Source organism: Callorhinchus milii, unplaced genomic scaffold, assembly GCF_018977255.1.
Source record: "Callorhinchus milii isolate IMCB2004 unplaced genomic scaffold, IMCB_Cmil_1.0 Scaffold2, whole genome shotgun sequence".
NCBI classification, from domain to species: domain Eukaryota; kingdom Metazoa; phylum Chordata; class Chondrichthyes; order Chimaeriformes; family Callorhinchidae; genus Callorhinchus; species Callorhinchus milii.
The window spans coordinates 65,521,497-65,543,494 of NW_024704743.1; the positions used below are offsets into that span (position 1 = coordinate 65,521,497).

Genomic DNA, 21,998 nt, shown 5'->3' on the forward strand with positions numbered 1-21,998 from the left:
TGAGGTACTTGGGACCTAAGACAATTTTGATTATTCATGTTCCTGCAAAATGTTGAAGGTCTAATTTACTGCACTACCCCTTAGCAGTGTGAAGGACGGGAATGAGCTATTGATCTCAGTAGCCTTGCTGCGGGAAGATGTTACAAAAATAATATTACTATAATGCTCCTTGTGTTTGCTTCACATTGCATCTTCTGTCTCCCTCCACTGTCAACCTGGACAGACTGTTCCAGTATATTGTAAAAGGAATTGGACTGGTGGGAAAATAACACTTAGAACCAGCCATTTTTAAAAAATAAATAGAACAATTTTGTTTAACTACCTTATCAAACCATGTGCAGGAAGCACCTCCAACAAGAGGTTTACTGTTTAGATCCATTATGTTACAATCCAAGTTCATGCAGCTTTTTTGCGAAAGTTTGGCAGCTGGCGTTCCTTCAGGTGTTAGAAGTAACTACAGAAAACTATTTTCCAAATTAAGATTAAATTGATTTTGAGTTTTCCAAAATTCTGTGCAAATTTAGGTTTTAAGTCTTACAGTTGAGAGAGGGATTTTGGGGTATTGGGTTTGTCTACACATTACAATGAGACTTAGAGTTGTTGCTTCGGAGTTGCTCATGATTGACTGAAGATGGTATTGATGGAGATACTTTGGCTGCAGTACAGCTTCCCTGAAACAACAGGGAGTGTAAACAATGGTTTTAGTACCTCCGTAAGTAACAAAGTAAGTATAAATTGCAGTGCGATTTGAGCTCATAAGTGTTGCACAGAAACCCCTTTAAGTCTAGGTTTGCTGGTATAACTAAAGCTTGACCTTACAATGTGAATAGGACTGTTGACACAGAAATGGAATTTGTTAATGCTTTGTTAATGACTTTCCCCAAAGTATTCTACATAGGGTGCTTTTAATCAAAAGAACATTGGAATGCAGTCCAGGGTGACCTTGAACAATAAATTGTGCAGACGGGATATTAATATGTGCTCCACTGCTACATTAACTCTCTAATTTTTTTTAAAAAATCTGGTCAGCATTAAGAATCTAAGTGATGAGGGGCTAACTTCAGGCTTTTTCTCTAAATGGGGGAAGTGCTACATAAGGAGTTCTCATGTCCTGACTTTACCAGGGCTTTTGAACGAAACCAGTTTTATGAAAATCCTGGTCAACATGGCCTGGTGATAAATGAAATTCTTGGTAAATTGAAATGCACAAAATTAAAATGACTATAACTGTTTCCTGATTTGCGGTAATCTTCATGCCATTATAAGGAAAAAAACAAGTGTAGTTACGTTCTGCTGCAACAAACCCTCTGGTTATGTCCGGCTGTTTGCATTGTTTGACATCTTGTCGCCATTTGGCCTGGTATTTTTTCCATTGAAAATTTGTCTGAGTTCTGAGGTAATTGAAAACATGTTTTATGGTTTCAGGTGAACTTTACTCTTGTTTTTACAGCTGTTATTGTTTCGAGTTAAGATTGGTACTTGATGGCAGCTCAGTGAGGCATTGGAGTGCTAATGCATGTTGGCAAGCAGTTGCCGTGGCTTCATTTGGCCACTCCCCTCAGTTTTTGATCTGAACCATTCTGTGGTGCGGAGGTGCCCGATGAAGACATAAATCTCCTAGCAAATCAGAGGGATATCAGATGGGAGGTCTCAATTGCACTTGGCAACCAGCAGAATGCTGGAGTGGCAATTTATGTGTGAGTCTTGAGAGTGGGTGTTGATAGGGTTTGGCCGGTTGTACAGCTGTAGGGGCCATTACAGCTGAGCCTGATTCTTTCCTCACCCGATGAATGCACACATGTACTTTGTGGAAGGGGACTCTGGATAACCATTGGGGAGTGTGAGCTGATTTTCCTCCCCTTCCTTCTCTAACCCAGAGGAACCTGTCTTAGATCATGTTAGGCTTATATTCTGTGCCATTCAAGTGGCACTCAGATCTCATTCTTCCTATTTTGAAACAACGATGGCGGGCGCTGATAGTGGTAGTCGAAGGCTTTGACTGGCTTCAGGCCAAGCTTTTGTGCCAAAGCTAGGGAGAAGGTGTTTTTATACGTTACACATTGCAGCGGAGCTTGATCCTGTTCTCACCTACTGTCTTAGCTCCTGTCCACATTCATGCATTTTCCAGTATGGATCCTAGTGATCAGCAGTATTAAGATTACTGAGTCTCCCATCCTTATCCAGAGACACCGAGGTCAATTTTAGTCTTTCCAATTACCCCCTTCTCCCCCTGTCCTCCATTGCTGCCTGTCCTCACTGAGATTGAGACTGCAACCTTCTGATTTTAAAGGTACAATTACCACAAACCCATTACAATGTATGGTTAGATTAGTGTTTGCTTCATACTGTTCATTATGCAAAAGTACATCTGAATAGCTCCTAAATTCTTTAGTGCCACAAATTCCAGCTAATTTATGCACCCCTTAACAAAAAGTTGACCTAGAAATCTGATATTTCAATATAAAGAACTACCTGTACTATGATTATCAGTACGTCAGGCAAACAATGTAGGCACCTCAGGTAACGGAGATTAAACAGTCCGGTTTAGAAATATCGTGGTTCCCACAATCTGACACCATTATAATTGAAGGTAAACAGAAAAAGGAAGAGCGCCCATGGGTGTAGAGAAAGTCTTATCAAAAAAGGCAGGAGTGTATTTTTAAACTCTTCTATTTGTGATAGATTTGTCTGGCATCTGATTTGATCAGGTTTGTGCTGCCCAAGGTTACGCAGAAACAAAGTTTGATCATTGTGAAGTCTAGACACCAAGTGTCTCATTCCAAAAGATTTAACAAAGCTGAAAATGTATGACTATCCGATTATTGACAACTGATGAATCACGTATTGGGGAATAGATGTGTCACAGGCCTATATCTTAATCGAGGTGATGGAGGTGTGTAAGGTTCTCACTTGGAGAGAGGGAGAGGAACCCGATGAGAGGAATACCTTTGGTGCCAGGGAGGTTCTGTTTTTTTAGTCATCTTATTTTCCACCCACACCCCCAAGGGACACACACCAGCTTGGGTTCTCAAATCAGCTGTGTGAAGAGTTTTGACACGTCTTCTTGATGTGAAAGGCCGTAGATGGATGTAAATTGTTGTTGTGGATTGAGAAAGTTGTTTTTCATCTTTTAAAAAATAGCATGATGTGTTCTGTGCTGTGTAGCTTGTTTATAGCTCACTGAATAAAAGTTATAATTATTTGTAATAATAATACATATAATTGATATAGCACTTGAAATGTTGAAAGATCTCACAAATAATTGCAGGTAATGGCTGTATTTGTGGGCAAATCCGGCACACAGCAAGGTTCCACTCACAGGCTTTAAGTAAACAACCAATTTATCTGAAGTTTTGCTGGCTAGCATTACAAAGAGAAATCCCCTTCTCTTTTCTAATAGTGTTGTTGGATCTTTACCTTCCAAATAAACAGGCTGATGGGTCCGTTGTTTAATGTCTCATCCAAAATCCTGATGTAGGTCTTATACCCACAACCTTTTTTGATCTTGCATTTAAAGCATGTGACTGAATATGGATGATTTATAAGGGAAGGAAAAGATGGAGTTGATTTGTTTGTTTAATATACAATAGCGATTTACAGTACTCTGGACAGTATTATAAGTTCGTACACTTCACCTAAAGTGATGGAAATGTATACCTGTTGATTTACACAGTGGAGCTCCAATTGTTCATGTGTCTGTTTATCAGCATAGACTTTGGAAATGGAAGTTGGACACGAAGATTTCCACAAGGCAAAAATAATGTGCCAGTTGTGTGCAATATTTCTACGGCCTCTCAGAGTCTGGCTACTTGATGTGACCAATCTCATGTACACGAGTGCAACTTCGCACATAAGCACCAACAGTGTTTTTTTTGTTGGGCCAAGGTTTTATTTGTAATTTATTTTTACATTCTGCATTTTCAGGTTAGAGACATATTTTGTAGTGTTAAAGAGAGATGTAGAGACTCCGAGAAAGAGAACAAAAGAGACATAATGAAAGAGAAAAATAGTCTCACAGAATGAGAGTCAAAGTGGCAGAGAGAGAGAGAGAAAAGCGAGTTTCATTGCTGTTTATAGTATACCAGCTGTACCCGTTACAGCTTCCCTTGCAACCAAAGCATCCAATATAGAATATAGATTGACACACAGATAGACACACTTATCCTTGAAAGGTTTGATTTTCACTTAGGCTTCTTTATAATTATAAATGTATAATTTGTAATCACTGGGATGTCCTCCCAATGTGAAAGGTGCTTTAAAAGTGTAATTTTGTTGTTGTTGCTGCAGCTTAGCTTCTGTGTGTTCTTTATGTTGTTCCCGCCGCCTTTTGGCTACGTGCGTGCTCTGTGACTCAGGATGCCACAGCGCCACAGTCATCCAGAGTGGGTAACTACACGATGCCTCAGCGACCACCAGTTGTAACTGCAGCAAAAAACACAAAACTGAAATACATTGTAGGTCATAACTCATGAACAATATGAGATACCTGAAAACAAATATGCCCATGTCACTCTCGGTTGCAAGACATTTCCAATGAGGTATAAATCATGCCTCTATGTCAATCGGTTAATGAGATCCTTCTTGAAGCGCACACAGCCAGACATTGTCGTTTCATTAGTATAGATTTATTAGTATAGATGACTGTGAGGAAATTAGTTGCTGTGTTCACCCAAAAAAAGTAGTCACTACACTTGATAATAAAATTAAACATTTCGACATCGAGGAATTGTATCAAATGCAAGGATTATTTTTTTGTTGGCGCTCTAGCCAATTTGTATTTTGCATGATGTCCAATTATGGGCATTGTTAGCTTCTCTGCAATGGGGCAGTTAATACAGATAATGATCTCTGCTGTATATGATACATTTAGTTTTATGTTTTCATTTGAAACACAAGTTGGTAATTGAATTTCTTCACTGTTTATTTGAAAGTAGTGAGCAGATGTTGGTGGTATGAGGGTAATCGGCTTAATGTAAAGTAAGTGGTTGCAGTGCTAACAGTCTCATTGCACAGGCACCAAAAATGCATCCCCTGTAGTGAGGATGAAAATGTCAAACATTTTGGAGCGCACATGACAAATTGAACTCCTTTAAATATTCAAGCTGTAACTGAGCTGTCTCACTTTTCCAGCCATTTCATTTCTGGCTTTACTCCAGAAAGAGAGCCCTTGAAGGCTTGTACTGTAAATACTTTCTCACAGTTTAATTTCCAAGGGTTTCTTAAGGTGGAAAGATATCTTTGCTGTTACTTTGCATGTGGCAAATTTGAGTTTTCTGTTTGTTTGGAGAACACACTGGATTCAGTGTGCAGGGCTGCAGGTTTGTTTTACTTGGCTGATCAGCTGAAAAAAGGTTCCATAGAAAATCCAAGAGTAATACTTCTTTCAGTTTATTTACACTTCTCTCCAGGTTTATCAATGACTTTTATCTTTCCTGAAAAAGAAAGTGTTAAGCTTGCAGGAGATAAATGTAACCTTTTCAGAGAATATTTCCATCAAATACCTTACCATTATTTCTTAGCTGATTTCCACCTTAAGGTTGAAAATGTGTTTGAAAAAGAGGTCTAGACATCTATGAAAAGTACAGACTGCAGCTGTATATCCGAAAGGCTCAACTGTGGTAAACTTAAGCTCTGCTGCAGACATGGGCTCACTGCTTCTTTCCCAGATTCTGAAGAGCAGCTTCAATATGCCAGTCACACATCAGTTGTTACTCATCCACTGCACCGGTTTGTATTCCACTTTTCTGCAACAAATCTGAGAGCAGAGTTATCGGGATATTTATATTTAGGTTTAATATCTTTGCTGCATTTTATGAGGTTAAGATAATGTTTGTCAGAGACAACTTGTGCTTATCCTCTTGTGAATTAATGTTTGTGTTCAGTACAATGTCTCTGAAATTCATAGAATGTAGGTGAGCTCTGTAGAGGTGATTTTGTTTCAACTCTATAAAAATTAATAGAAAGCTGCATTCTTTGTATTCTCAGACATGTTCCTGCCAGGGACTGAACTATCTCAGATGAGATGGCTTTTGTGTGTAACAGAAGCCTTTTGTATAGTGTTTGTCTAGCATTTCTTATGGCATATTAGCTCGTGGGATACTGGAAGAACCAAAATGCTAATTTTCTCTCTCCCTGCCCTTCCACCCTGTGGTATTTCGCGAGGCAGAAGTTTCAGATGCTGACTCTGGATCACAGTTGGAAAAAGGATTTGCTGAGATAATTTATATGTTTCATAACTGTATGTACTGAAACTAAACATTTAATCAGAGCTAGTAATGTACAAATTACGTTTCTGCAGATAGTCAACACTCACTGTGGGTGAGGAGCTGACGTTTTCAAAATCAGCAGTGTTTATTGTGAAATAAAAGCTTTGCACTGATGGGGAGAAATTCTACCTGAATCTAGATTTACTTTATTTATGCAGTATCTTAGAGCATCCAGATTTGGGCAAATTCTTCAATTCAGACTTTATGTTGAAGCCAGGTTTTTGAAAGTTTATTTTAAGCTCTGCAACATCGAGATAGAATTCAACATTTTGCCTAATTCTGTATGCTCAAAAATGTTGTTAATAGTGTAAATCTAGACCCAGGTGGAATTTCTGTCCATGAATGCTGTTTGTTTACTATTTTACTGTTGAGTGGCGCATATTAGGTTGAAAAAGCTAGTTGCGACGTAAACTATTTTGGCTTTTCACAACAGTAATAACACAAGGCTTCTGAAACTATAGTACATCACAGAGGACCATCCTCATGCCATAAGGAGAGTTTGAGGATGGGAAGTAGAAGTTATTGAATTACCAGGACCACTTCGGTAGATGTGGCCATTTCAGTTTCCCAGGGAGATTGTTCTTAAAACCTATGGTAAGATTTTCCTGGACAATTAACAAGAGGAGACCTTTTGGACATCAAAATCTGACTGACATTAAATGACATGGGACAATAGAGGTAGCATATTATGTCAGAGATCTGAAATTTCTCATGGTCGTAGCCTTAAAACCATTGACTTAAATAATAATAATCCTTGCATTTGATATTGTGTCTTATGTTTTTGAGATGTCTCAAATCACTTCACAGAATATACTGTAAAGTGAATTGACAGTATATTTTGCAGGCGAAATGCAGGAATCGAACCCAGGTCCTTCGCTTGCGAGGTGCGTGCTCTAACCACTTAGCTATAGGACTCCACAATATTTAGACTGTGCAGAATTTGAGGAGAAAATTAAATTGGATCTTAATTTGGAAGATGTTTTTACTGGTTTCCAAATAATCACTGAATTTTAAAGGTTTTGCAGAATTCTGCACAATATTATATTTCAAAAACATTTTTTTGACTCTATCAATATTGAAGACCAGAGGAGGAGCTAAGGAGCAAAAGGCCTTTACCCACAAAAATACTGTTGGTTTGGAGTCATCCATATGTTTGCAGCTGATAAAATACCTGAATGTTTGGAAAGCCTGCCTTTGTATTGGTGTCCATTCTGGTTGATTAAAGTGTTAGTTTTGAATTTGTACATTTGGGTATGCTTTTTCCCCTAAAATGACAGTATGTCTGTCCAATTTTGTATTCTTCAAATTTTTCTCTCCATTGGCATATGATCCTGGTCACCACAGTCACACACTGGGGTGGCTGCCCTCTGGTATCTTACCCAAGTGGGCAGTGTTCATGTGTGAGCCTTGGCAATGAGTGTTGGCAGATCACTCAACTATGGAGGCTGTTACAATTGAGCCGACCACTCCAAGCTGCCACACATACACACACTACTAGCCGAGAGTACTGTGAGGTCCCTCACTGTTTCCCTCTCCTAACCTTGGGAAAGCCAGGGCCAATCTAGCAGCCATGGCTGAGACCAGCAAATTAAGCACAGATCTGACATTTTCAGAATGAACCTTGTTCATTGTGAAATAAAAGTGGATTTGAACCAGTGAGCGCCTATCTGCTACTCTATCGGAGGCACGTTGATATCTTCATCTGATGAGCATCAACCACTGAGATGTGAAAAATGACCTTGATTCTTGGCAGATGATGGACAAGACAGATTAATTCTATTCCAGTGTTTATATGGACATTAAGGATGTGGCTTCTGGAAGTGCTGAACTCAAATTCAGAAGAGAGACCCAACCTTGTGCTGTACTTCATAGATCATATACATCCTAATGACCTCCTGTGTTGTTTGGGCAGTTCACATCATCAACTAACTTATCCTATGGCCATTGTGGAAAGACAAAGTGGTCATGTAAGAAGTAAAAACAAGCATTTACACCATTAGCAGATAAACAACAGGAGCATGGGGCTTTTGCAATGAAATTCTATGCAAAGTGATAATTTACACATTCACAGACTTTATTGAGTGGCCTGGAGATAATGATTTATAGCATTTGAAAGCAAGAGTATAATTTGCGCAGTTTGTAAGCAACCCACATTTTAAGATGAATCCCTGGGAAAATTGAGGATAATAATCAGAAAGCAGCATTAAATTGACTCTCAACTTTACAACCATATGTTATAGTTTTCAAACTGTTTCACTAGGACTGAACTACATAGACAGACTGTGTGGAATGTTTGATTTGAGCAAAGCCATGGATTATCAATTAACCCACGAATTGTTAATTTTTTTTTGGTTGGAACTATTATAGCACAATGTGGTTTGTGTTAAAAAACATTGATGTGAGATTATTCATTAGTGTGTCAGCGGGGTCAGTTGGTAGCACACTTCCTTTTGAATCAGAAGGTTGTGTGTTCAAACCCCACTTCAGGGCTTTCGTAGTCTTAAGTTGACACTCCAGGGGCTTTGCGTGTGCTGCTCTGTTGGAGATGACATCCTTCCGCTGAAACTTTAAACCAAGACCCTGTCTGCCTTTTCTGGTCGATGTTAGATATCCTATGGCACTATTGGAAAAGAGAAGGGAGTTTCTCCCGGTGTACTCCCCAGATAAAACTGGTCATTCTTGTCAGGACTGTTTGTAGGACATTGCTGTGTGTAAATAGGCTACTGTGTTTGCCTACATAATACACAATAAATGTTAGGAAAGTGTTTGAGATGTTCTTCCGACATAAAAGGTGATATATCAAATGCAAGGATTATTAAGGATTAATATAATGTCAAGACAGGACCTGCAGTGAGCTGAGTTGAATCCAAATCATCTACATTTAGTTCAAAAGCGTTGTGAAGCAGCTTGTTTGGTGGTCTTGCCTGCAGTCTGTTCATGATCTGTCTCTAATTTGATTCTTTGTTTGAACGAGAACTTGCCTTTCCAAAAATATGTTTCAGTCTTATTTTCCTAGCAGAAACTGTACTGCCTAAACCTATCAGGAAATTCCCTCTTATTTGTCCTTAGCTGAGGAAGGAGCGATGTTTAATTTGGGACAGTTTATTATTTTTGTTTCCACAAATTGTCTTTAATTCATGTCTCCCATAACCAAGTTGATTTTTTCATGTCATAAAGACTAGACTGAGTACTTGTTAGCCTTTTCCATTCCTTTATCTGCAACGAGGTGCAACCAGAATGGAGTCACTAATAAATCAATTACTTTCCAGTCTTAACCAAGATTTACAAATTCCCTTCACCCCTTCATAATAAATCTTGGCACTTGGGGGAAGGGTGGGGGAAACATTGATTTGCTTACCCTAACCTTTCCATCTCATTCCCAACCCAAAAGACATCTCCAAGACTTTATTCTATGTGAAGGGCCAATATAAATGCAAGTTGTGGTTTTAGAATATCTTTGTGGTGGCATATTCAGTGTATGCAGTGTGGCTTATTGGGAAGCTCTAGGAATTTAAAGGTTTAGGTACAAATTCAGACATGTGGCTTTTCTGCAAGATCCACAAATAAAGTAAACTAATGAAAATCCTCGCATTTGATTTGGTGCAAATGAGGTCAAAAAGTGCTGCACAGTTAATTGACGTCAAGTGTAGTGACTATGTATTAGTAGGCAAAGTATAGTTTTAAATGATGCGATTCTTGGTTGAATTGCTTCTTTGAAGTTGGTTGAAGTGATTTTAAGAATAAATATTTTATTTTAAAGTTACCAAAAATGTCAAAATAATATCCACAATAGAAACCCAGGTGTTAAGTTTAATAAAACGTTATAGTTTTAATTAAAACAAAGTTCTGATGAAAAATTGCCCTTGATTTTTGCAAACAAAAAATATATCACTTTACATTTATATAGCGCCCTTCATGTAGAGTACCGTCTTTGAGCACTTTACTAAGATGGCACTGGATACCGAGTTGAGGGGTGGGGGAGGAGGGAGATGACTTTGGGCACGGACAAACAGGTAGGTTTGGGCCAACAGAGAGGTAGCAAAACTGAGGTGGTAAGGGAGGTGGTTAAAGAGGGTAGGGAACAATGACTAAAGGCTTAACTATGTTGACTGGGGAAGGGTGGGGAATATTCAGCAGACCTGCATTTGCCGAGTGAAGTAGGTGAGCAGAAGAGGAGAAGATCACTCTTCTGGTCCCTCGGCTACTTCATGTCTCCTGCCCTACTCACCCCACCGTTGGTGGTTGGTCTTTCAGCCTATCTCTGGAACCCCATTCTCTGGAACTCCATTCCGGGCTCTCTCCGACTCGCCCCCTCCCTCAGCTCCTCACCTCAGTCAGTCAGGGTCCGTCTCAAGACCTTCTTTTTCGACCACACCTTTGGTCATCTTTCCTCCACCCACCCCCACCATGGCTTGCACTCTCAGCTTGGGTGCCAAGCCAGGACTGTCAAGTGCACTGGAATGTCATTGCACTGTCAAGTGCATTGACATGAAAAACACTATATAAATGAAAATTTGTGTTATAAGATCACAGAAGTAAGGAGGTGTGAAGGGATTTGTGAAGGTGACGATCTTGGGTAATATTGTAATTCTGCACTACTACTAAGAACATTGTTATATACAATGAAAACAATAACATTAAATGTCATTTGGAGCTGTTATTGTAATGAATTTAGGCAGAGTACATCCCTCAATGCTTGTCACTATCAAAATTTCACATTATTCCTTTCAATAAGGTGAACTACCACTACTTTTGTTTTACAAAGCTCAGAGCAGTTTACAGAAGAAATGAAGCTTAATAGTAGAAATAGGAATGTAGTTCACTTAATAATCAAAGCATATTTAAAATTCCAACACTCCTAAGGGAATCAGATATAATAATCAGTGGGCTTTTAATTTTGTTTTAAATGTTGCAATCTAATTTTAATTGAAGGGAGTTTCTCCAGGTGTCGTGGCCAACAAACCCGCAAATAAAATTGTTCATTTGCTTCATGGCTGTTTATGGAACATTGTTGTGCACAATTTGGCTGCTGGAATCGCTCAAGAAATGCAGTCACTACATTTTATAGTATATCCTGTGGGATATACTGTAAAATATACTGACTGTATTTTGATAAAATAAATTTTGTATTTTGGTCAAATGTACTGACTGTATTTTAATAAGATTTCTTTTTAAAAATTGATGAAAATTGAACTCGTAATGTGCCATTTTTTTGCACATTTTATGCTCTTTTCCCTTGAAATATTTTACAAAGATGCCAGATGGTAAAATGGTTATTTCTATCGAGGAAGGAATAACAACAGCCAGTCCTGCTTCTCAATTATTAACATTTTCTTTCACCACTTTGACAATTTTATGACATTTGGGATTGTTTTGTTAAGCTCTACAATTAGAAATGATGGGGTGAAATGACGGTATTCATTTCCTGGCTCTGCAGATGTATCCTGTCTCTGGTTTTCTTTATTTGGATTGCACAGAGTTAATATGGCATTACTCAGACAAGTTGCCATTAGCTAATTAAGATCTATTAACTAATAAGGTCTGGCTGTGCAACTCGCTCCGATTGGGTTCATTTTTTAAAACAAAGGCAGGCTTGTTGTTTTGAGATGTAGTGTGAACCAAATGTTTAATGCATTTCTCCAGTGGTTTGGATTGTGGTCAAGTATTTGACCCTCAGAGGTCCAAACAATTCAGCGATGGATACCAGAATCTATGGATATGGTGCCATGTGTCCTTTTGCGGTCAAAGTAACTGTGCATGATGTTATGGCCGGTGGAAAACCATCAAAATTGACTTTTTTTAACAAAAGAAGCAGTTCTTATTTAAGTGGATAGATATCTACTGTTGATTAATTCTTCTTCTCAATTGATCTTGTAGTAAATCCTAATTGTTAATTTTTATTATAGTTCTCATGATTTTCCTGAACGGTTTAAGTTTCTCCGGGAACGTTTCATTTTATAATTGGCCTTCACTTGTCAGACAGTTGATTTCTTTTGATGTTGGGATTGCTGGAACCAATCTAAATGTCAAGGTCCTGGAATTCTTGTGTGCAAGGATCACTAAAGGCTCTCCGGATCATATTTATTGTGGTACTACAGAACGTTCTGCAAATCTGGCTTGTTTCGTTTTACAATGAGGTTTTGACTGTGTATATGTATTACTCATTATCCGATGCTTTTGTACGATTGCCCAAAGGCTTCTGTGATTGTTCAGCATTTCTGCTTTCAGATGGGTTCATTCTGGTCAAGCATAATCTATAATCAAATTCTAATTGTGTAATCCATGCTGAATTTAAAGTTTGTTGGTGTCAATTATTATTTTTCAGTAGAAACAAGTTCACCAGAATAGGTAATGATTCACAACATGAATGAGAAGGTTTTTTTGCCCAGGTGACAATAACACTTGTCATTATTGCCTTTGCAGTATCCTACTTCCTTATTTTTGGATTTCATTGAATAGTTTGTTTTGATGCATAGAGTTTCACCCACAAAATATACAGTCAATTCACTTTACAGCATATTCTGTGAAGCGCTTTGAGATATCTCAAAGATGTGAAAAGTCCTATATCAAATGCAAACATTATTATTATAGAGTGGCATGGCACCGAAATAAGTCATTCGGACCAACTAGTCCATGCCAGTGTTTATACTCCACACGTACCCACTCCTCCTATTTCCCTCACTTATACTCATCAATTCACTTTACCCTCATGAATGCATCAAGTTTTATAATAATAATAATCCTTGCATTTGATATAGCGCCTCATCACGTCTTTGAGATATACTTCAGAATATACTGTAAAGTGAAGTCACTGTATATTTTGTGGGTGGTACGTGGCAGCCAATTGCGCACAGCAGTATCCCACAAACAGTCGTGGATTGAGTGACCACATTTTTTTTTCTTTTAAATATATTGTGTGTGAGCTTGGTTGGTCATTGAATGATGTTAGCTTTTCTTGTTCCACCCTTTGAGGAGATCTAGTTTATTTATGACATCTGGTTTATCTATGGTCTGAAAGCACTGTGAGATGCTGCCCCGGGTGAAGGGTGCTATAAAAATGCACACTGTTATTATTGTTAAAAGCATTCTAAAGCCATATTTCAAGGCACGCCTCAAAACTCTCCTCTTCGAAGGCCACCCCCGCCTCCAGCTCAGGTCCTAATCCCTAACTGTTCAGCGCCTTGGGACGTACTCCTGACGTGAAAGGTGCTTTACAAATGTAATTTTGTATTGTATTGTATTTTACCCGTAAAGAAGAATCATCACTGTTTCAAGCACAAGAGATATTTAGGAGAGATGAAATGGGCTGAACAACTTCCTCATCCGAATCTTTCTCGTGATTGTAAACAATGTGATCATGATACTCAGACTTTGAGATACTGTACTTAGATCTGCCTGAATGTCAACAGTACACTGCATGCTAATCTGCAAACATTCTCAGCCTTGCAATTGAGACCTGTCTGAGACATTTTCGTTACAATTGGCATGAGGTTGTGTAGGATTTACATATTTCTCTGTTAATAGGCAAAAGAATGATTGAGTATCCAGTTAAATAAATTTTTTTTGTATTTAGGAATCTGCCCAGGATAAACTGATCCCAGCTGGTTAACTGGAACTCTCTGCTCGTGTGATAGGCAGCTGCTGAATCATCCCAATCCTGCTTGCAATCACAGACCATCTGGATGATTGAGGCGAGGAGAGGGAGGAAAGACAGCTGTAACAAGCCATCCATTGAATTCAATAGAGCCAAATGTTTTTCGAAAAGTCACTTTATAGAATTGATGTACTTGATCTTAATTTCCTGGTGAGTTTCTTTAGTATCGTCCCAAAGGTGAGGGATGCCGCCCTGGTGAATGCAGATCTTTTTGTTTTTGTGCCTAATAAATTCTCACCCCTCTCCCCTGCTCGGGGTCAAGCTCTGCCGCCACTGATAAGTGCTCCGAGACACTACCTTGTGTGAAGGGTACTATATAATATGTACTATAAGAACAATCTTGTTATAGCACATATCATAGACTAGATACAAACAGCAAAAGTTGAACTCTGGTCAGCGTGAGTGTTGATCTATCCATCTGAATGCATTGGAAACCATCTTGTTGATATTACAGCAACAACAACAACTTGGATGTATATAGCGCCCTCCACGCCGGACGGCGTCTCAGAGCGCTTTACAGTAACGGATCCCGGGACCGAGCCAGGGGGAGGGGGAGGAAGGTGACCAAAGGCGCGGTTGAAAAGAAAGGTCTTCAGCAGAGACCTGAGAATGGGAAGGGAGGGAATGAGACAAAGGGAGCGAGGAAGGCAGTTCCAGAGCCTCGGGGCATAGTGGCTGAAGGCACGGCCGTCGAACGTGGAGCGGAGGACTTGGGGGACGAGGAGGAGGCCAGACCCGGAGGAATGAAGACAACGGGTACTGTTTTGAGGAGAGAGGAGTTCAGAGAGGTAGGGGGGTGCAGAGTAGTGCAGGGACTTGAATACGTGGGTGAGGATCTTGAAATCGATCCTCTCTGGGATAGGCAGCCAGTGCAGTCTGGCAAGGACTGGGGTGATCGGGGAGCGGAGTTTGGTGCGGGTAAGAATGCGGGCTGCAGAGTTTTGAATGATTTGGATTTTATGGATGGTAGTGGATGGGAGACCGGTGAGGAGGGCGTTAGGGTAGTCCAGCCGAGAGGTGACAAAGGCATGGACCAGGCTTTCAGCGGCTTTTGGGGAGAGGTATTGGCGGAGACGGGCGATGCGTCGGAGGTGGTAGAAGGCGGTGCTAGTGAGGGACCGGATGTGGGGGAGGAAGAATAATTGGGGGTCGAACCTGACGCCTAGGGTTCAGAGAGTTTTAGATGGAGGAGGTCGGTTAGATGGAGGAGGTGAGAGCCATGAGACTTTAGTCGTTGACAAGAGCCAAAGAGTATGGCTTCCGTCTTGTCAACGTTCAAGTGAAGGAAGTTTGCGCTCATCCAGGCCCTGAAATCTGGCAGGCAGGCTGACAGAACATCACGGGACTGGGAGTCGCAAAGAGAGGTGGAAAAATAGAGTTGGGTGTCATCTGCATACATGTGGAAGTGTACCTCATATCTGCGGATGACATCCCCAAGAGGGAGCATGTAGATCAGAAAGAGGAGGGGGCCAAGGATGGATCCTTGGGATACCCCACAGGTGACCGGGTGAGAGCGGGAGGAGAAGCTGTTTGTGCAGATGTACTGCTGGCGGTTTGTGAGGTAGGATTCGAACCAGACGAGTGCGGTCCACTGAGGTGGATGACGGAGGAAAGGTGGTGGAGGAGGATGGTGTGATCGACTGTGTCAATGATCATTTTTGTAGGACCAATAACATAACACAGTAATCTCATTGATATAATCCTAATACCTACTGCAAAATTTGGATTTCTGCTCAATTTGGATTATTTATTTAGTTTAACCTTCCCCCCTTGAGCCTTTTAACAAATTGTACATTTTGGAATAGCTAAGATTACCTTTTTTTCACTCTGTCTGTGTCAGCCTGGCTCATTTGGTAGCCTCTGAGTCGCTTATGGGTTCAAGCCCAATATGAGGTCTTTGATCTCACATAATTTAGATTGACAGTGCAGTACTGGAGTAGTGCTGCATTATTCGAGGTCCTTGAGATAAGTATTGAATTGAGGACCCCTCTGCCAGTTCAAGCGCATGTTAAAGATCCCATGGTACTATTCGAAACCAGAGAGAAGTTTTTTCTCGTGTCCTGTCCAATAATCCCCCCTCCCAAATTGAATTAGTTATTCGCTTCTTGGCTTTTGTAAATACTGTTGTGGGCAAATTGGCTGTCGCATTCCCCTACAAATCACACAATCACTAGGATTTACAATAAATCTTGTGAAGCGCTTTGAGGCATCATCTCAATGTACAAGGTGCTTTATCAAATGCAAGGATCGGCTTTGATTCCATTTCTATTTTATCAAGAAACAGACATCTATTAGGGAGATGAGCATGGACAAAACAGAAAGGTGAAGGTGTCAAGATAAAGAATTGAGAAGGAGAGGTTACATAATTGTTATGAAACCACAAATCTGGATGGATAACAAATGGGAAGAAAGGAATATTTGTGAAACCAGACAAATAAGATTAACTCTGTGTTAACAATTTACACCAGCAAGTATTGTTGGCAATGTGAACAACACACTCCGTTTTGTCATTGCCATTAATATGACATTCATAGTAGTAGTTAGAAATATTAAACTTGCTTTCCTGCCTCTCCCAACCACCCAAAATCAAATGAACTGAGGTCCATTCCTTTGGACCCACATCCTGTCATCTTCCCCCTTTGCCACAGGATCATTCTATGGCTGACACTGTGATGAACATTATAGTTTTACTGCTGTAGCCATCACTGTATCTTGACTACAATGATTTTATATCCTTTAATTTGGGGGGATTTAAAGGGGAAGTGCTTGGTTCATTTTGGGTAAAGTCTTTTTTTTAGAATATGATCATCAGCAGCTGTGTGAATCACCAGTAATCCTTTTCATTGGTATTTAATTACATAATTATGCAAATAGCTATTGTACACATCCATTTTACACAGTTAACAAAACGTGCACATTTTGCACATGGTTTTAGCACAACTCACAAATTAGACCCTGGTACAATAGTTGAGATCTGGAAAGTAACTTGTCCAGTTCTACACTATTCTACCTTATATCAATCCTGTGAGTAACTCGTTCGTGCACATAAACTGAAATGACTACTTTTTTCAAAAGTGTGATGAGAAGGTTGTTTACGAACAGATAAGATTTAACAGCTTTGTGATTTGAAGGCATTTTCCCCAGGTTTGAGTAAAATATTTTAGCACATCTTAAACACGAAGCAGTGGGAGCCCTCTTACAGTTTGTTCCATTCTGTAAATGCAATGCAAAGGGTAGATTAAGAAGACCCTTCACTCCATTTGCTCTCATCTTTCCAGAATACCAACTCCTCTGTCTTCCCATTATAGCATCAAGTTCTTCTCCGAAGGAGTTGAGTGCCCTGACCCTTGACCTCAATCACCTTTCCTTTTGACCCATCCCAGATATTGATTAGCCTTTGTATAAAGAAATACTAATATCTGACTAAACTTGCCCGTCACAAGCCTGACCTGTCCTTGTTTTGCCGCTTTGGTGTATTCCAGTTTACTTGGTCTATTTTGTTAAGCATTTTATATAGCACTATATGCTCCAGCGTTTCGTTATTGCTTGTCCTTCTAACATTGAGGATCATCTCTCTCCTCTATACTGCCATTAGGACCAAGGTGCCCCCTAATGTCAGGGTGACCAGAACTGCTAGTAAGTGTGGTCTGAACAGAACTGTGTACAGCCTGAGCATCATTTCTGGGAATTAAATTAATTTGATAATGCAGTCAATCCTCCTGTTTGCTCTGTTTATTGCTGCCTTATGGTTTGTCCTCTGTGAGCAATGAATCAAATCTTTTAACTTCCCATTTGACATATTTTATCCCACGCATGGAATAAATGTGCCTCTTATTTTTATTTCAGCATTTTGTATTTATCTGTATTGAATTTCCACTGCCTAGGATCAGCCCAGATACAGACTGGTTGAGCTGAATGGCCTGTTTCCATGCTGTACATTGTAAATCTTTGAATTAGACGCATGTTCTCTTCTGCTTTGTAAGATATTCGATGCCTCTTCTGATTCAATGAGCTCTCTGGAGGACGACTCAAAGGGTTTCACACAGCTGAGGTAGGTGGGTTGGTGGAAGATTAACCGAAAGTGTGGCTGAAGAGGTCTTAAAACAGGCTTTAAAAGTGGGGAGGGAGAGGTGGAGTTCCAGAGACCAGGGCCAAAATGTCTGAAAGCTCGCCCATCAGACAGGGGATACGGCCAGTGTTCACTGATCAAGGAGAGTGGGAGTGGGTGAGGGGGTGGGATTGAGGTTTTGCTGGATGCCGCCGGACCTTTTTAGCTCCTTCTTATCTATGCATCTGCTTCTTCTGTTTGTAAGTCGTATTCACTTCCATCATTCTGATTTAAATGTCTTTAATTCATGTTGTAAAACCAAGTTACCATTGGTGCCTGCCATGTCGCATGGTGAAGAGGATATTTAGCAAAGCTCTTGTGTTGATGGTGACACTGTCCTCTTCTAGAGCTCGTTTAACTGACTCTGGGAGTTGGGGGGAAATTTTCTCGGTAAATCCTTTCTTCTTTTGAATTAGGATTTCCTTGTTTTTCTCTGTTTTTCCTTTCTCCAAGGAGAAAAAAATGGACAATACCAGGAGAAACGTGTTGGTATACCTTGTGCAGTAAGTGGAGCAGAAGATTGCTCCCGGGAATCATTTTGGTAGGCATCTTGGCCTCCGTTTGCTCCTTCCGTTGAAGCGCTTTGAGATGTCTCAATGTCGTGATAAGGCGCTATATCAAATGTAAAGATTATTATTATTATTCCTGTCTGTGGATCTTATACCATCAGTTTATTTTGAGTGCTTTTGGCATCTATGTCTACATATGTAGTTTTAGTCTTACCTCCTTAATCTCCCAGTCTGGTTGACTGCTCTTGCTATCTATGTTTCTCTTTGATTTTTTTGTGTTTTAATATGATTAATTTCCCTTATTTTTAAGTCTGTTCCGTTTCCCCTTCACCCTGAACTCCAATCTTTTCCATCTTCTGATTGTCAACAGACCTCTTTCTAATCTACAAAAGCATTTCCCCCTTTCCAAATTGAGGTAAAATTAATCCCAACTCCTGCATTCAGGTTTTGTGCTAATTGCAGCTGCATTTCTTTTAAAGAATATATATTTTAAGAAAAGCTTGCATATTTACACAATTGTGAAACATTGGGACTGCATTGAATCTTTTTAATGCAAACTGTGAACAAACACAGTTTGCCCACAAATATACAGTCAATTCACTTTACAGTGTGTTCTGTGAAGCGCTTTGGGACGTCCTCCCGACGTGAAAAGCGCTATATCAAATGCAAGGATTATTATTATTATTAAACAACTATAACATTTCACTTATTATCAGAATACCCCTGAATATAAATAAAATTGCTTTCCTCTGGTACTGTTGGTGTATTTGACAAAGCTTAATACTGTATAGCTGAGCTGCATTAATGCTGTGTGGATATTTCTGCTTTAATGTACTGTACTATTAGAAGATTGTAATCTGTAGCTGGCAATATCTTGAAGGTCATAAGCACATTAGTTTATTTCTGCCTTTGGAAAAAAAACCTTGTGAGACTAATGCTCGTCAACCTTTTATGGAGTTGTTTGTTTCACAGTAAAATTGACCAGTTAATGCATACATTCAAAATATAATTTGTAAATTTTTGACTGTGATGGCGAGAGTTAGAGGATCTTTTTAACTACTGCCGCAGTTCAGCATTTCTCTTTATTTCTCGTTGTGCTTGATATCAGTCTAAATCACAAACTCTTTGTGTTAGTTGCCAAGTGGAGTAGAGGATGACTTTTTCTTTGTTGTAGTCAAAAATAATGAATAATAAGTTGCCCAAGTCCTAGACCTAGAATAAAACAGAACAGCAGAGGGAGCTCTTGTTCAGTTATTCAAGTAAGGTCTTTTGATGTCTCTTGACTTGTTTCTAAAACTCTCTTTCTAATCTAATTGTTTGACAAACTTGGTTGTTGTCCTGTGAGTTTGCTCTCACCTCTATATTCTACTTCCTCTCCTCCTTCCTTGGTGCCCCTATCATCTCTGCGAAGTTCTTTGAGATGTTTATTGTCCATGAAGATCGTTGGACGTAGGAAAAACAGAAACAGGAAAACAATCCTGTTTCACCAGTTTATCAGATTTTGGCAGATCTTTTAATTCCAGTGCACCATACCCAGCCCCCCCACTTCCCATAACAGCCCAAGTATCTGTCTCACTCATTTAAACATCCCTATTTTGTTTAGGGAAGCTCCACAACTTTCTTGGGAAACCCTTTATATGTAGAAATGTTTCCTGACCTCAGTTTTAACTTGTTTTTGATTTTGAGGCTCTTCTCCCTTCTAAGGAATCCAATTACCAAATAGAAGAGTGGTCTAATATAAATTCATATACGGTAAATTGGCTGCCACAGTCACAACACTTTACAGTATATCTGGTGTCAAGCTTTAAGACAACCTCCTGACATGAAAGGCACATGTCAAATTATTGATCTTTTTGATAGCAACTGCACCTTCGCTGGAAATCTTGAATGAATGATTTGTATTTACACCCAATTCCTATCAAAGCTAGGCGTGAGTCCTAAACTGAAAGTAGTTCTGTGTACAACCAGGGCATCTCCCAGCAAGTTGACAAAAGTCTTTTCTCACAATTGGTGGGAGTGAACAAGTAACGTTTTGATGATAAGCCAACACAGGAAATTGATTTATAGTTTCCAGATGTTGCTTTGCTAATGTAAAAAAGTGTTGCCTGGATAAAACTATTTTGAGAGGAAGTTAAACTCGAGCAACATTGACTCAAGTTACGTTACAGAATGTACGGTTAATATTTCATTCAGAAACTACTGTGTGTAAAGAAACATTCTAAGCTTGTTCTTTCTTGTTGATAATAACAGCCTGGGTTATAATTTCACCAATTGTTCTTTATGAAGATAATTGTCTATAAGATATGAGAGTTCAGTACAAATTCTCTTCACCCAAATGCCCCTCAATACACTACCTCTTGACCTCTGAGTGACTTCAAGCTCCATCTGTAGCAGCAAATCTTTGTGCAATCCATTTTAGATTGAGTCGCAAATGCAGTCTCCAAATACAGTTACAGCTGCCTCCAACTCAGGTACACATACGTTGGAGCAGGTGAGTAAATATTTTTGGGTGACCTTAATTCATTGGCGTTTGTGTTTTTTGCACATTTTATTTTTTATGTTAACAAGTGACTTCTGCACTGAGCCAGCATGTTTGGAAAATAGAGTGGTGGCACAAAGTGGTGCATAGTTCTCATGTGTCTCCTCCTTCACAGTGCTCTCTACTTCAGACCACGATGTGTTTGTGCCCTAAATGGATAGCAAGGATTTGGCAGTGTTGAAAGGAATATGAAAGTAACATTTTGGATTTAAAGAATTTTGGAAGAAAGCTCTTCTTCCCTCTGTAATCTTGTGTAACACATCTGGTTTGATGGTTATTTTGAAATTTTAGAATGCAAAAATGCTACATTTGATAATTTTTTAGTTTGTGGCATTTTTCACCACTGTGTCTTTAATAATAATAAATAATATCTATGTCTTTAGATTCAAATGTACAAGTATCTTTTTAGTGAAATCTGGGACTGCACAGCTGAAGCCCATCAAATGAATCATCCAGATGGAGTTGGTATTGATTGCCATCTTTGTCTGCTTGGGTTGTTGGAAAATTATTTTCAGTGTTTGCTGAGTGCAGAGTCTGTACCAGAGTTGTTGTTTGATTACACAGAACTTTAGCTTGTGAGAGGCAGTAGATGATGGAGTCAGTTTGGAGCTGAATGAAAGCCATTTCTAACAAGTCTGGGACTGCTTAGATTTCAAAATGCTTTGATTTACAGTTAGCTGTATATATGTGGACCACAAGTGAGGTTGTGAAAGTATTTGGAAATGAATTTTGTCAGATGAGAAGAAAAGATGAGTTCCCAGCCTGTGTTGGTCTGAGTGTCTGTAACATGACAGATGCAGCCAAGACTAGACCATTGGTCTGTCTAACTTACCTCTGTGTGAGTGTGTGGGTGTACTCTAGAGCGTGCTTGTGTTACTTCCTGCGTGCTCATGTTTGGCTCTGTGCTTTGTGTGATTGTGCT

General features: G+C 39.5%; 1 protein-coding gene across 3 annotated transcripts in view; it reads left to right on the forward strand.

Annotated features, from left to right (window-relative positions):
• The window catches only part of LOC103181200 (tensin-3), a 261,229-nt gene that overhangs the window by 107,264 nt on the left and 131,967 nt on the right, over window positions 1-21,998 (forward strand). The window lies entirely within an intron of this gene.